This window comes from Pogoniulus pusillus, chromosome 24, assembly GCF_015220805.1.
Source record: "Pogoniulus pusillus isolate bPogPus1 chromosome 24, bPogPus1.pri, whole genome shotgun sequence".
NCBI classification, from domain to species: domain Eukaryota; kingdom Metazoa; phylum Chordata; class Aves; order Piciformes; family Lybiidae; genus Pogoniulus; species Pogoniulus pusillus.
In genome coordinates this window covers 16,979,004-16,993,622 of record NC_087287.1, presented here as the reverse complement: position 1 = coordinate 16,993,622, position 14,619 = coordinate 16,979,004, and the positions used below count along the sequence as shown (strand labels likewise).

Below are 14,619 nucleotides of genomic sequence, written 5' to 3'. Positions count from 1 at the left end.
TGATCTCATTGCTGACTACAACTACCTGAAGGCAGGCTGTAGCCAGGTGGGATTGGTCTCTTCTGTCAGGCAACAGAATAAAGGGACACAGTCACAAGTTGTGCCAGGAGAGGTATAGGCTGGATGTTAGGAGGAAGTTCTTCCCAAAGAGAGTGATTGGCATTGGAATGGGCTGCCCAGGGAGGTGGTGGAGTCACCGTCCCTGGAGATGTTCAAGCAAAGCCTGGATGAGGCACTTAGTGCCATGGTTTAGTTGACTGGGTGGGGCTGGGTGCTAGGTTGGACTGGATGATCTTGGAGGTCTCTTCCAACCTGGTTGATTCTATGATTCTATGCAAACCAAAACATATCCTCTGTGAGAAAGCAGAGGTCAGCCTCAGACACTGACTTAGACACATGGCATTTCTCCATAGAAAGTAAACCTAAACACCATGGAAGGAAGTGCACAGCAGACACATCTATATAAAGTTAGTACTCAAAAATGCATAGGAGATATTAATATACAAAGGTATTCCACTGCAACTGACACAGGGTTTTGACAAACATGGAAACAATCTAGTTACAGTTATGTTGTGGATTTTAGCCTAACAGAGACAAGTTAGAAACACCTAAAGACCCACTAAAAATAGGCTGGGCATATAACTCGCTGCAGTTTGGTTTTATGTTCTTATTTCTTATCTTCAATGCAATAACAGGATGCTTTCACATCAAATCATTTCACTAGCCAAGCATAACATACACCAAATCACTTTCTAAAAGGCTGACAGACCATAATTAGGAAGGTTTAATTTGCAAACTTTTGTCACTGCATGTTACCTTTTTGGGGGGGGAAGAAATTGACCCAGTTATGAATTTGCAGATAGTTACTCTTTTTGCTTTATTCTTTGCTCTTAAACTTCTTTTTGCTTAAAATTAAAGTGATCTAACTTGCATTGCCCAGGACAGGAAAGAAGATAAATCAGATTCCAGAATCCTCAAGTGTAGTGTTTCCATAGTCTGAGACTCCCACAGGAAACTGAGGCAGAGGAGGGATATTGACTGCTACCCACTTGTTCGGAGTCGGTTTGCTTTATTTTCCTACGCCTTCGTTCCTTTCCCAAATGAACACAAGAGGGCACAGCTCTTGTGCAATCTCAGACAGCAGTTGAATTCAGCATACTCCAAACTGAAGATAACGTGAAAAATCAACCCCCTGTGGAAACCTCACTTGTCAAAATGAGCCCCAAACATTTTCATCACATATAATTTTGGCTACTACGTGAAAACTGAAGTGTTACAAGTGAAATGAGATAACCACGTAGTAAATCAGGACTTCAAAAAGCAATGCGTAGAACGCACGAGTTAAAAATACCTATTTCAGGAAATCTAGCACTGATTAAACTAACATCTAAAGATCCTGAATATAAAACATCATGGAAAGGAAGTACTGAATGACTCAGGAAAAGGGTCAGCCTGATAACAAGGGGGGGGAAACTGAGAATGCAGGATTCTTCCCTGCATGAATCTTTTGAAGCCAAGCTTATCAGTCTATTTTTAACACAATGGTTAGAAGAACTCAGCAGAACTATTTACTGGTTTCTGTACTCTATAATTGTATGCCAATTATTTCACTTGAAGTTTGGTGTTCCAAGACAATCCAAAGCAACTTTTACCATTCCAGTTGTGAAATGGTGATGTTCAGTAACAGAACAAGCCATTGGTAAGTTAAAACCCCGAGAACGAGCTGTGTGGTAGGGGTAAGCAATACACCTCTTCAGAAGCTATGTGGGATCACCAAGAAGCTAAACAGAAGTCAGGAGCTGGTAAGAAATATTGTTCTGAGCTGACACTGCTGCTGCTGCAACTTCCACTCACAACTCATGCCCTTTCCCCAAAACTTTTCTTCCAATGCAGAACCAAACAGCTAAAAGACACAAGATATTTGGCTGTCTCCTCACCCACTTCCTAGACACTGAACTGATGAAAAACTCCAAACAGCATCACATCTCATAGGGCACAGAACTTTTCATTCAAGCATCTCCAGACACAGTCAGACAACCCCACCATGGTGAGATATGAGCATAAACAGAACACCTGGCTCCTAACAGCAGAGCAACAGGACTCTCAAGCATTGGAATGGGCTGCCCAGGGAGGTGGTGGAGTCACCGTCCCTGGAGGTGTTCAAGCAAAGCCTGGATGAGGCACATAGTGCCATGGTCTGGTTGACTGGCTAGGGATGGGTGCTAGGTTGGACTGGCTGATCTTGGGGGTCTCTTCCAACCTGCTTGATTCTATGACACAAAACGTGCACACAACTCATTCAGAAGATGAAAACCTCCCATAGATACCTAGGATATATATACACATAATACACTCACCAAGGGTGGGATGAGGTTTCATAGGTTCTGTTCTAAAAGTGCCAAGTTCTGAGCTGCTTCTGTGGAGCAAGAGTGAGAGCTCCTCCCCACGGCAAAACCCCTGCAGGTTTGGCTGTGGTTAGTTGCTCACTTAACTGGAGGGCTGGTTTCTCCAAGCAAACAAAAGAACCTTGGACAGGGGAGCACCAGGGACAAAGAGAAGCTTTATCAGCTTCTAGCAAGCTTCCAACTCCCTGCTCGCAAGATCGCTTGAGAGCCAGGAGCATTTTGTAGCTGCCACAGACTGGAAGGACACTCCTGTCACAGCATTACTGCAAATGAGACTGATGTCTTGTTTGCAACATGGTTTCATTCCTGACAGGACTTAAAAATGGCAATGGTCAGCATTAAGTTTCTTGGTTGTAAGCTCTCAGGCATGTCTGAAGCTCTCCCTTCCTCCTGGTTTGATTCTCCCTCACATCCCAAAACCTCATCTTGTGCTTATGTGCTGGTTTGTGGCTAATTGGAATATTTTAATGAGAGAAGTTAGGTTATTAGCTGTGAAAAGAAAACTACATGATGTCTATTCCACTCATAGGTTTGCTTAGACATGTAAAAATAAGGACACAAACACAGATGAGTCAGTTGGTGTCTTCTTCCCAGCTCTGGCCATATGAACTGCTTCTGCGTGACCCTGCACATAACCCTACTAATCATTTCCTTCTAACCCCCCTTGTACATAAGGCAGAAGATAAGGGATAAGGAAAGGGGGTGAAAAGAAGGTGGAAGGGTGGTTGGGAGCCCCTTCTGGGCACTCTGTTTGCTGGGAGGGTGAATTGTGTTTCTGCATTGCTTTTAACTTGTGCATTTCTGTATATAGCTGTAAATATCTGCTTGCACATTGTGCTGTGAATATAAAGCTTCATTCCTTAACTTCCAGCTGGGTGAAATTCATTCAGGGGTGGGTGGGGGTGGTGACAGTGATGCCTAGAACCACTACAACTTGAGATGGTTATGCCATCTTGTTGGATATAGGGGATCAGCTCTCTTTCCTTTGAAATTAACCCTAGTGAAAACAACTTTTTTTTTGTTAACCTAACAGTAATTAGAGCATCCAAAAAGCAAGAAACCTGAAAGCATATCCTTGGTGGAAAAAAAAAGAGATCTGAAACACTTTTCATCTTCCACACAGATGCTCTGACCAGTAAGGCTGCAGGCAGTAGCACAGCGTAGGCATCTACCACCTGCCCTACAATGGCACATGACTGAACACACATACAGAGGGGCTGGGCAGCAGCAGAAAATAATGAGTCTTCCCTCCTCCATGTACTATTATACTAACAAGAGCACTCTCAATTTGCTCTCAGTATATAACTAAAAGGTAAGATTTACAAAACATCTGTCCAGAGCTGAGTGCAGAAAGACAGCAAGCTCAGGAAAAGAGAACAGAAGAGAGAGAGGAAGGAGTAAGCCTATTGTCACAGTGAAACAACAGGTGCTTCTTCCAGATAACTTATCAGCCACAACATAGAATGTTAAGAAAAGTTAGCTTTCATCTTGAAAGTAACTCCCAAAAATTAAGCCCAATGAAATTGGGCACATCTATTTTCCTTTGTCTGCTTTGGTAGTGTGAGATAAATTTGTCATAGAAGCAGGATTCATTTTAAATCCTTTTCAGAAGCAACCATCTTAAAAGTAGTAAGAGGCTTTAAGAGAAAGCCAAGATCACATCAGCCTACATTAGTTTCTGGCTCGGTCCTCTGAAATGCTATCTGTTATTGTGCATGTGTTTGTTTTTATCTGTCAGTGTGGTTTATTGTTAGGGAAGTGTAGTATCAGCTGTCTCTTCCCTGCCATCAAAGCTACTTCGTTAAAGTTAATAGTGTTTGACTTCTAGAGGCTCTTTTACCCAGGTAACACAAAAGCTTTCTGCTCTTCATTATTTTTTCCAGCAGTAAAGACACCAAATGGATGCAGTATCCCCCTTTACCTGTTCTTTAAATAAATATTTTTAGAAGCCATTGCATTAATCCACTGCAAGCACTGAAGAATACTATTTCTCATTTACTGAATGACCTTAGCTGTGAGCAATTAAAATGTTAACCACACTCTATCTGACGGCAGACCGTGCTATAAGTGAGTATCTGCTGTGGTCTGGGGACAGCAAAGGTTCCTCTGCACCTGCAATAACCTGCAGTGTCTTCTCTCTGACCTTACCCCTCCATGACTGCAACTACTTCTGTGAACCCACATCAAACACTTAGCAAAGCCCAGGCTCCAGCCCAAATGTGCACATTATAAGGGTCTTAACTGAAGAACATTTAGAGAATTTAAGACTGCTTTCATTAACCATTAATTATTTTCATTAATTTCATTAATCATTTATTCTTGGTTTTAACTGAGCTAATTATAAAAGAAAGAATGTTTGATAAGCTGCATAATTTTCAAAGCTTTTTCTACTCTTCTAAAAAGAAAAAAAAAAAAAAAAAAAAGAATATTCCTTAAACTATCACTGAGTTTTTGCCTCTTCACATTTATACTCCTCCTCATCTCTATTTTCTGCAAGGTGCTGTGACTATCTCTGATTTCAAGACTAACTGTCTTGAGGGGGGGGTGCAATAAATTGTATTATTTTTAATCAGAAATTACTAATTCTGAGTATCTATTTTATATTAATAAATGTATTACATTATAGAACTACAGCAGTGTAACCAAACACCACAAAAAGTTGTACTGAAAAACGTTTGTGCCCCTGTACTTGAGCCTGCTGAGGGCACAGCTCAAGGACTGTATTCAGTTCTGGGCAGCACAGTATAAGAAAGACACTGAGCTCCTAGAGAGTTTCCAGAGAAGAGCAACAAGGCTGGTGAGGGGTTTGGAGGGCACAGCATAGGAGGAGCAGCTGAAGGAGCAGGAGTTGTTTACTCTGGAGAAGAGAAGGCTAAGATCTTGTTGCTCTCTACAACAACTCAAAAGGAGCTGAGCCTGAGGCTAGTATTGGTCCCTTCTCCCAAGTAACTAGCAATAGGATGAGAGGAAATGCATTTAAGTTGTGCCAGGGATGATTTACATTTGACATCAGGAAAAATTTCTCTGATGACAAAGTGGTGAGGCACTGGAACAGGCTGCCCAGGGAGGTGATGGAGTCACCAGGCCTGGAGGTGTTCAAATGGGTAGCTGTGGCCCTTCGGGATATGGTTTAGTGGTCATGGTTATTGGGTTACGGTTGGACTCAATCACCTTGAAACTCATATCTAACCTGCATGGTTCTGTGATTCTAACTGGCATTGCTGAGGATGAGACACTAAGGCATCTCCACAGCATTTTATCCTGCTTCTAAAAGCAGCATCTTTTCCAACATGCTCTTCACCTTCTTGTGTGTAGGTGTGTGTGTGTGTAGAACTGGTTTGTCCATCAGGCAACCAGATCAAGTGCAGCCTTCAAAGCCCAGCAAACACTGCACAGAATCTGAAGGATATTTACTCCCCGGAAAGTTGCCTAAGGCAATAAAGGCGAAAATAAACTAACTGTACATCGCATGAATCTAGCAGCAAGAGATCCAAAACAAGCACAACCGACCGTACTTCCAGAGGGTGCCTAGGAGCGAGGCGGCGAGCGAAGGGAGCCCTCGGTAGCCAGCACAAGGGGGAGCAGTTGGGTAGCGTTCCCCAGGCTGGTGACCCTGCGTGGCCAGGTTCAAGATGTGGGTTTGCAGAACCTGCTCACAGGCTACCTCAGCCTGCTGCAGGGACAGCCGCCTCTCAGGATCCCCCTGCCGTGCCCTCAAACAAGCACCCACAAAAACACAAAGCTCCTTTAGTCAACCCCACCCTCTCCTCACGCGTGCTCCCAAACACAGCTTTGGCGATTTCACCATGCTAATGGATTAAATGGTTGCAGCTGTTGCTTCACATCAAAACGAGTAATTACAGATGCAGTCTGGTCACAATTTCCCCCTCAGCTGTGATATCCAAATGCTTTCTGTGGAGGAGAGAACATCTATACACTTACTTCATTTTGCTAATACAGCAACACTGCAAACCAAAGGAATTACAAGGCATTGGAGAGTATCAGGTCTCTGTGTTCTCCTGAATTTCAACTCACTTCAAATATTATAAGAACATTCTAAATGTCAGCTTTCTCTCCATCCTAAGGGAACAGAAAAGTTGCTGTGCATGTTGAAATACCCTGAAAGGAATTTCTAAGTCTTTGGCCCTTGTGAAATTTGCTGGTTTACTGACAAAAAAAAAAAAGTGATCCTTCTGCAGAAATCTGGAAGGGGACCCTCAACCCAAGTTCCTTGCCACAGTTCACTGTGATGTTCTTCCAGAATAATACAGCTGCAGCACTTCCTGTGTTTCCAGTCTGGAAACCACCTTCTCTGATACCCAGCACTGTGCATTCTCCAAGAACCCTGAATCCTCTTAGTTTCACTCTTTCGAAACACAAAGTTAAACACAATCTCCTTCTGTCTGTATCTAGAAATCTTTACTGCTACAGCAAACCACTGTTTAAAAAAAGAAAACACTTTACAAATAATTGTCACAATAAAAAAAAGTAACTTTCCACACTGAGATGCCAAATAAAAAACAACTCAAAGTAAAAATCTCCAAGCAAGTAGAATACAAGCAGTGGAGTAGACAAATTCACTTCTAATGCAGAGCTTCAATCAATAACTGCTTCAGTTGTGTAACAGATCGATCATTACTATTGTGTTTAAACCTTTGTAACAACTCCAAGGCAGCTGTAAAATATCAGGCAGAAAGCCCCTCCATCCAGCAACCACTCTCACTAGTACTCATTTCACTTTCCAGATAACTGCATAAAACAAGTTCATATGCCCAAAGCCCCACCCAAATTCCACAGAAGCCAGTGCGATTCCTTCCACAGAAGCCTCTGAGAGCTCCGTTGACTTCATACTGTTCATTACACCACAGAGCATCCACCAGCATTTTGAAAGCCCCTAAAATACTAACTCTTCATATTCAGGCAATATACAATAAAGATTTCAATTGAGAAAGTAGAAAAAAACAAACCAAACCTTTTCAATTCTTGCAGGTTCAGTTTGTATCAGCTTTCCCAGAAAGTTAAAAGGATCATTGCCCTAGCCAGGCTTTAAAACTATTACTCTGCAACACCTGCAAGCAACTGCAGTTTCCACAGAACTGCTGAAGTTAAGTTTCCCCAGCTGAGGAGACCATGATCACCATTAAAAGAAAGGCAACAAAATCTCTTCAGCACAGCAGAATCTGGACTGTAGGTGCAATAAATCAGCCAGTGAGTTTAATTATAAAGAGCATATTTATAGTGGAAGCACTCCAAAAACATCACAGATAGGCCAATTAGTTACAGTCTTCCCTCAGAATAAAGTGAGCATAAACTGTATTCCTACTTCTGTAGGTTGCATGAAGATTTTCATCTGGAAGAAACAACTTCCTTCATTTCAATTCACACTGTCCTTTGCTTTTAACTTACTGCACAATGTTGTTCACTGGAGGAAAGATTTAAGGGTTTTTAACTAAAGTATCTGCTGGAAGTTCCAAGTAAAGCCTTGACAGGCTCCAGCTTGCCAAGAATTGAGCTTTCTACCAGTAAGCAAGGAAGTCTATCCAGATCTGTTTTTTTAAGGAAAAAGCAAAACCAAAAAGACATTTCCTTTGGAATCTCTCTCCTAAGGATCGTGGGGTCTCACTGCCCAGCACAAACACATACCTTTTCCGAGGGACAGGGACATCTCCAAGCACCCAGGGAAACCGGAGCGGTGAGGCTGCCTTCTCCGGGCGCTGCTGCTAGAGAAGACTGGGAAATGACTGGAGGTAGAGAAAAAGTCTCAACCTTGGAGCATGCATTCGAAGGAAAGAGGCTGTCTTTGCAGCCTTGCTTCTCACACAGACACACACAGAATGGGAGGGAGTGGAAGGGGCCTCTCAACATCATCCTACCCAATCAACCTGCTAAGCAGGATCACCTGGAGTCACACAGCAACACACTCAGGTGGGTTATTAATGCCTCCAAAAATGGAGACTCCACAAGATCTCTGGGCAGCCTGTTCCAGTGCTCTGACACCCTCAAAGTGAAGATTTTTTTTTTCCCTTATATTTGTGTGGAACTTTCTGTGTTTGTGCCAATTGCCCCTTTCCTGTCACTGGACAGCACTGAGAAGAGTGTGGCTCCATCCTCCTGGCACTTGCCAGTTAGACATTTACAGACATTAAAAAGGTCTCTCCTCAGTCTGCTCTCCCCCAGGCTAACCAGCCCCAGCTCCCTCAGCCTTTCCTCATAAGGCAGATGTTCCAGTCCCTTAATCATCTTTGTGAGCTCTCCTTTGGACTCTCTCCTCACAACAGGGAAATGCTATAATCTGAAAGAGTGCTCTTTTAGGGACAATTGTTCTAAACACATGTTTCATCAGTATGATGGACTGATAGACAAATAAGATGAGTGTGTTCCAAACTGTTCATTACACAGTACCTCATACATTAGGCTGCAACGCTGACCGCTTGGTGAATCCAGTTGATACAATGGTGCTGACATCCCTGATGTGCCGCTGAAGAAAAGAGACACTTGTTTTATCTGTTCTAGATGGCCAGAAGGTAGATAGTCTCCATGCTGTCACCTGATCCAAGGCCAGTTTAGCTGACAGCACAAAGCAGCTCTGTACTGCATTGTTATCTGAGGTTTTCTTCTCTAAAGCCTATGCTATATCACAGTGAAGGATTTGCACGATCTAATGAGGAAGCAGCAAGAGTATCAGAGCAAGCCTGGCTTTCATGGAAGTATTATCCCTGGGCAGGTTATTAAAAGAGCCTCTGGAGTGTAGTTGTAGAAAGAGGGATGAATTTCAAAGGTAACTCAGCACAACAAATAGCTGAGCAGGAACAACTTCATGTAACTGCCAAGTGGAATATGGCTGAAGCTCAAAAATTCAAAAAGAGCAGAAACGTGATAAGAATAGAAAGGATGTTCATTTTCAAGCAGGAGATAAGATGTGGATTAAAGTTCATGCTCAGAATAGTGCAGAGAAGGGTTTTATGGCTGCACTAGCCCCGAAGCAGAAGATTATTTCAGTAGAGGGGTAAAGTGAACCATAGTGCTTGCTGTAGCTGATGTGTGCTGCTGTGGGATGTAAATCCTGGCACGCTTAGGTTGCTGGGGGTTCTGGCAGCCTCTGTTCTGGAGCTGTGGTAGAATGTGATATTCTTTACACAGTCATCTCTGATTTTATCTATGTGGATATTAACTTTATTCAGTCAGTATCACAGTATCACAGTATTATTAGGATTGGAAGAGACCTCACAGATCATCAAGTCCAACCCTTTACCACAGAGCTCAAGGCCAGACCATGGCACCAAGTGCCACGTCCAATCCTGCCTTGAACAGCCCCAGGGACGGTGACTCCTCCACCTCCCCGGGCAGCCCATTCCAGTGTCCAATGACTCTCTCAGTGAAGAACTTCCTCCTCACCTCCAGCCTAAATCTCCCCTGGCACAGCCTGAGGCTGTGTCCTCTTGTTCTGGTGCTGGCCACCTAAGAGAAGAGAGCAACCTCCTCCTGGCTACAACCACCCCTCAGGTAGTTGTAGACAGCAATAAGGTCACCCCTGAGTCCTTTCTTTTCTTTCCCTCAGTCATTCAGGTTTTAGCTCTCCCTCAAGAAAAAAGAAATGCAGAAGAGGTTGGAACCTCTTACAAATGATGTTAAGTTTCTTTCCCTTCCTCATTATATATGGTTAATTTCTGTCCATGCACACCTTAGCCTCAAGATGATTACTGCTTGATACACTGGAGAAAGGGATCTGGTGAAGGGAAAGATGCTGGACAGAAGGAGTCAATCGGAGAAAGGGTTCCTCACTTTTTGATCAGCATGGCAGGCCCTGACAAAATTAACTGGAGAATCAGCATACAGATGGATAGGCAACAATTGTATCATCACCAAAACAAGACAAGGGTAAAGGACTGGGAAATGTATCAGTTAGGAAGGCACAGGCAAAGCTACACGTAGGTTCCAAGCTAAGGAAAGAAACTTGGTGAATAAGTATCTACTGAGGAAATTCATTCTTTCTTATAGAAGTGAAAATTTAGGCTTTGAAAATTATCTAGAGCACTTCTAGAGTGTACAGGGTGAGTATATTGAGTCTAGTATTCAAAAAATGAATGCATCTGAATGATAATTAACAGTGAGGAGGCTGGTGCTGCTACTATAACTTAGTGAAAGCATCACAGGTTCACATACTGTGTCTCAGTCTCACCACCATTTTATCTTTCTCCATATCCTTGGGCCAGTCATTTGATCCTGGCAGATCTCTGCTGATAATTTCCCTTTGGCCATTCTTTGTCCAAACAGACAATAAAGTCTTCTGGAAAAGGACAAATTCTTGCATAAAAGCACCGCAGTAATAAAAAAATAATTATTTTTAAGGAGGTGGGTTGTGGGTTTTTTTAGACTGTAAATTCTTGATTTGCTAAAGATACACAGGTTAGGGGACACAGTCTCAAGTTGTGCCAGGGGAAGTATAGGCTGGATGTTAGGAGGAAGTTCTTCCCAGAGACAATGATTGGCATTGGAATGGGCTGCCCAGGGAGGTGGTGGAGTTGCCAATCCCTGAAGGTGTTCAAGAAAAGCCTGGATGAGGCACTTAGTGCCATGGTCTGGTTGACTGGCTAGGGCTGGGTGCTAGGTTGGACTGGATGATCTTGGAGGTCTCTTCCAACCTGGTTGATTCTGAGAAAGAGTTGATGGCAGTTCTGAAATGTCATGAAATATTATTGCTGGGAATACACCAGCATTCACCATAAATTCATTAGTTACCTTTTTAGGCTATGAAGATCAGTTACAGTCTTTGATTCGTGTACAGCAGGCACAGTAGCCTTTTCCAGTGCCCTTCCTGTCCTTTCATTTTTTTCCCCCCACTCTCAGCTTCATTTCTTTTTTTCCATGGTGCCTCTTACAGTTTGAATAACTTCCCATCTGCCACATGCCAAATCTCCTTTGGATCCTTCCTTAAAACCCACTTCCTTCACACAGCCTACTTACGCTGATACTTTCACCAAAACATCTCCATTCATTCCCCATCTGAACTATTGTCCCATAAATCATATTTGTCTTGCTTGGATTGTCAGCACTAAACATAAAGCATGTCCCGGACATTCTAGCAGTCATTCCCAGTCTGCTGCCACATGAATGATAGCAGGGTCTTGTATCAATTGCTGTACATTTCCCAGAAGGACAGAGGAGAACAAAAATAATTCAAAGAACTTCACAACAGCCCTCAAGGCTTGTCAGTATTACACAGCTGGGAACAAACATTTCTTCCTCCTGTGAACTACAACTCACGACATTATTAGTTAACCAAAGGTTAAATGTAAGTAACAAATGTTTGTTCCTCCTGCACCCGGCAGTTCCTTGCAGACCTCTCACCAGATATTTAAACCTGCCTTTTCCTCTTGGTTCTGGAAGTGAACATTTCAAGTGACACAATAACTGAACCTGGACAGGAAGAGAAATTATTAGTCCTTAACAATCAATAACAAATAAGAATTGCTTAAAACTTGGTGAGAAAGATCCATGAAGGGCTCTAAAAATCCATTTTGTCAGGCCATATGTAGTCAACAGCTCTCTATTTCAATTGTGAAGATTAATGCTTTTTTCCATGAAACCAATGCCAAAACTTTGACTCACTGCAAATAAAACATTAGTTTAAAGAGCCACTCATTACCATTTGTTTTACAGTAAAAAATGAGTTTCATGAATTAAGATATAAACCATTTTGTCACGTAATAGTATGTTGGAGAAGACATGGAAGGTGACCTGTGTACAAATAGTTCATCCATCGTTGCCAAGTTCCCAACTACTGTAACACATGCACAGTTTACAAGGGAAGGCAGAAGTTTCACTTGCTCAGACTGTTGACTTAAGTTAGCTTCCCTCTGTGAAAGAGAGATTATAAAGCGCTCCTTACCGCAGGGTGATTAGCCGTGGTGTGTAGAACCCTCTCCTGTACGCCAACACCCACTCAACTAATACGAGCACCAGTCTGGGTGCACACTCAGTGAGACCTTCTAGGACAAGACACCTTTGCCTCTGTACTCAGCACTGGTCAGGCCACACCTTGAGTACTGTGTCCAGTTCTGGGCTCCTCAATTCAAGAGAGATGTTGAGGTGCTGGAAGGTGTCCAGAGAAGGGCAGCAAGGCTGGGGAGGGGCCTGGAACACAAACCCTATGAGGAGAGGCTGAGGGAGCTGGGGGTGTTTAGCCTAGGGAAGAGGAGGTGACCTCATTGCTGTCTACAACTACCTGAAGGGAGGTTGTAGCCAGGTGGGGGTTGGCCTCTTCTGCCAGGCAACTAGCAACAGAGTAAGAGGACACAGTCTCAAGTTGTGCCAGGGGAAGTATAGGCTGGATGTTAGGAGGAAGTTGTTGTCAGAGAGAGTGATTGGCATTGGAATGGGCTGCCCAGGGAGGTGGTGGAGTCACCGTCCCTGGAGGTGTTCAAGAAAAGCCTGGATGAGGCACTTGGTGCCATGGTCTAGTTGACTGGCTAGGGCTGGTGCTAGGTTGGACTGGATGATCTTGGACTGGATGATCTTGGAGGTCTCTTCCAACCAGGTTGATTCTATGATTCTACCTATGTGAGTAGAGATTTCCCATACACACAGAGGCTTTCAGGAAAGAAAAATATAATCCTAGGGTAGGGCGAGGAGGTTGTACAGGTTGTAACTACAAAGCAATGAGCATTTCTTTAAAGTGCCTCTGAACCTTCAGCACACACTGCTGCTTGTGTGAAAAACACAACCAGTAAATCCCAAGGTCACTTTCCCACCTGCAAAGACTCTATTCCCTCGAGAGAGCAGCAAAACTTGGAAGGTTTGAAGCACTTCTGAGGATTGGTGAATGAAAATGGAAGGTGTGCAGTGCTCTGGAGGGATAAATTTGCCTCTCTCTGAAATGAAAATCAATATCTGTGCCAAATCTGAAAATCTGTATCAAATATCTGAGCAAGACAAGAGAAAGGAAGCACAGGATTGGGTTTTTTTTTCTTCAAACTTAATGATGTTATCTCTCGGTGCTGGAGTATCAAAAAATCATTCCAGGAATTCTTGCAAATTATGTAAATCCTTAACTTCAAATTCTCCTTCATTTCCCAGAAAATGCCATGATCAGGAGTTGTTATTCTACTAACCAATCAATAGGATGTATCCCATATTGTCCTGTGTTTAAATTTTATCCTCTTTGTTGGTTTGATTTGGTTTGGGACACATTGGTTTTCCCAATTTTGCACTCAGATTTCTTTTTTCCCCAAGATTTTTCTTTTTCTTTCCATAATGGACTCATTTTTTTACCTATAGAGATCTAGAACTGCTGGTGTTGACTTTCTGGATGCTGTAAATTGACAGCACTGGGAAAACACTGGCAGACAGTGCCTTTGCAAGTAGGGAGAGATGCTCTGCTAAGGCTGAGAAGCTAAGGAATCTGCAGAATTCCTAAACTCCAGTGGATTTAATGCTCCTTGCTGCCTCTAAAATGCCAGTGCTTTGATGTGTACCCCATTTCCTGGATTCACTAGCACTGTGAAACCTCTAGGACCTTTGCAGCCTCTAAGTTTTCATTTCTGAATATACACTCTAAATATTTTGAAATACTGGATTTTTCTGAAGAAACTAGCAGCAAAAATGTTGATACAGCTTGCAATGGAGGGGTGTTAATTAATGTGAGATGCTACTCCAGAATTAATGTTGCTTATTTGTTTTGATATACAGGAGTCTCACCACCCCAACCACTAATCTTAATAATAATGGGTTCTTCACATGATCATGGAAACATTATACAGAGGAACAACCAGATCTAGAAATAACTAGCAAAAATATATAAGCATTAATTGAAGTGGAAGAGAAGGTTCCTGCAGTCAATACACTGCTTGCAGTCAATTATATCTCTTGTCCACTAGATGGACTCAGGAAGACTCTTTCTGCTTATGGCAGAAGGCAACAGTGAATTACAAGAGGCTTTAAGTATTTACTCACAAAATTATCTCCTGACTCGTGGGGCTGGCTACAGCTTCAGACAGTACCCAAATGCTTTCAGGGAATTCTGCCACTGGCTTGTCAGCTGCTGAGGCTTCTGATTCTTCCCAGGCTTCACAGGGTGCCGGGGAAAGGAGACAATCTCTGGCCTTATGCTGGCTTCTCTGGACAATCTGTGTGTCTCCAGGACTTCCCATCTTGGCAGGAGACTTTCAGGTGTAGGCAGAATGTCTTGCAATGTGCAGTCTTAGCATGATGTCAC

At 42.9% G+C, this 14,619-nt stretch overlaps 1 long non-coding RNA gene across 2 annotated transcripts in view; it reads right to left on the bottom strand.

Moving 5' to 3' along the window:
* Nucleotides 1–8,224, bottom strand: part of LOC135186243 (uncharacterized) — a 116,269-nt gene extending 108,045 nt beyond the window's left edge. For both annotated transcript variants that reach the window (XR_010306782.1, XR_010306785.1), the window contains exon 1: nucleotides 8,049–8,224. This is a non-coding gene — a long non-coding RNA (uncharacterized LOC135186243). The remainder of the gene's footprint in view (nucleotides 1–8,048) is intronic.
* Between the last annotated feature and the right edge of the window lie 6,395 nt (nucleotides 8,225–14,619).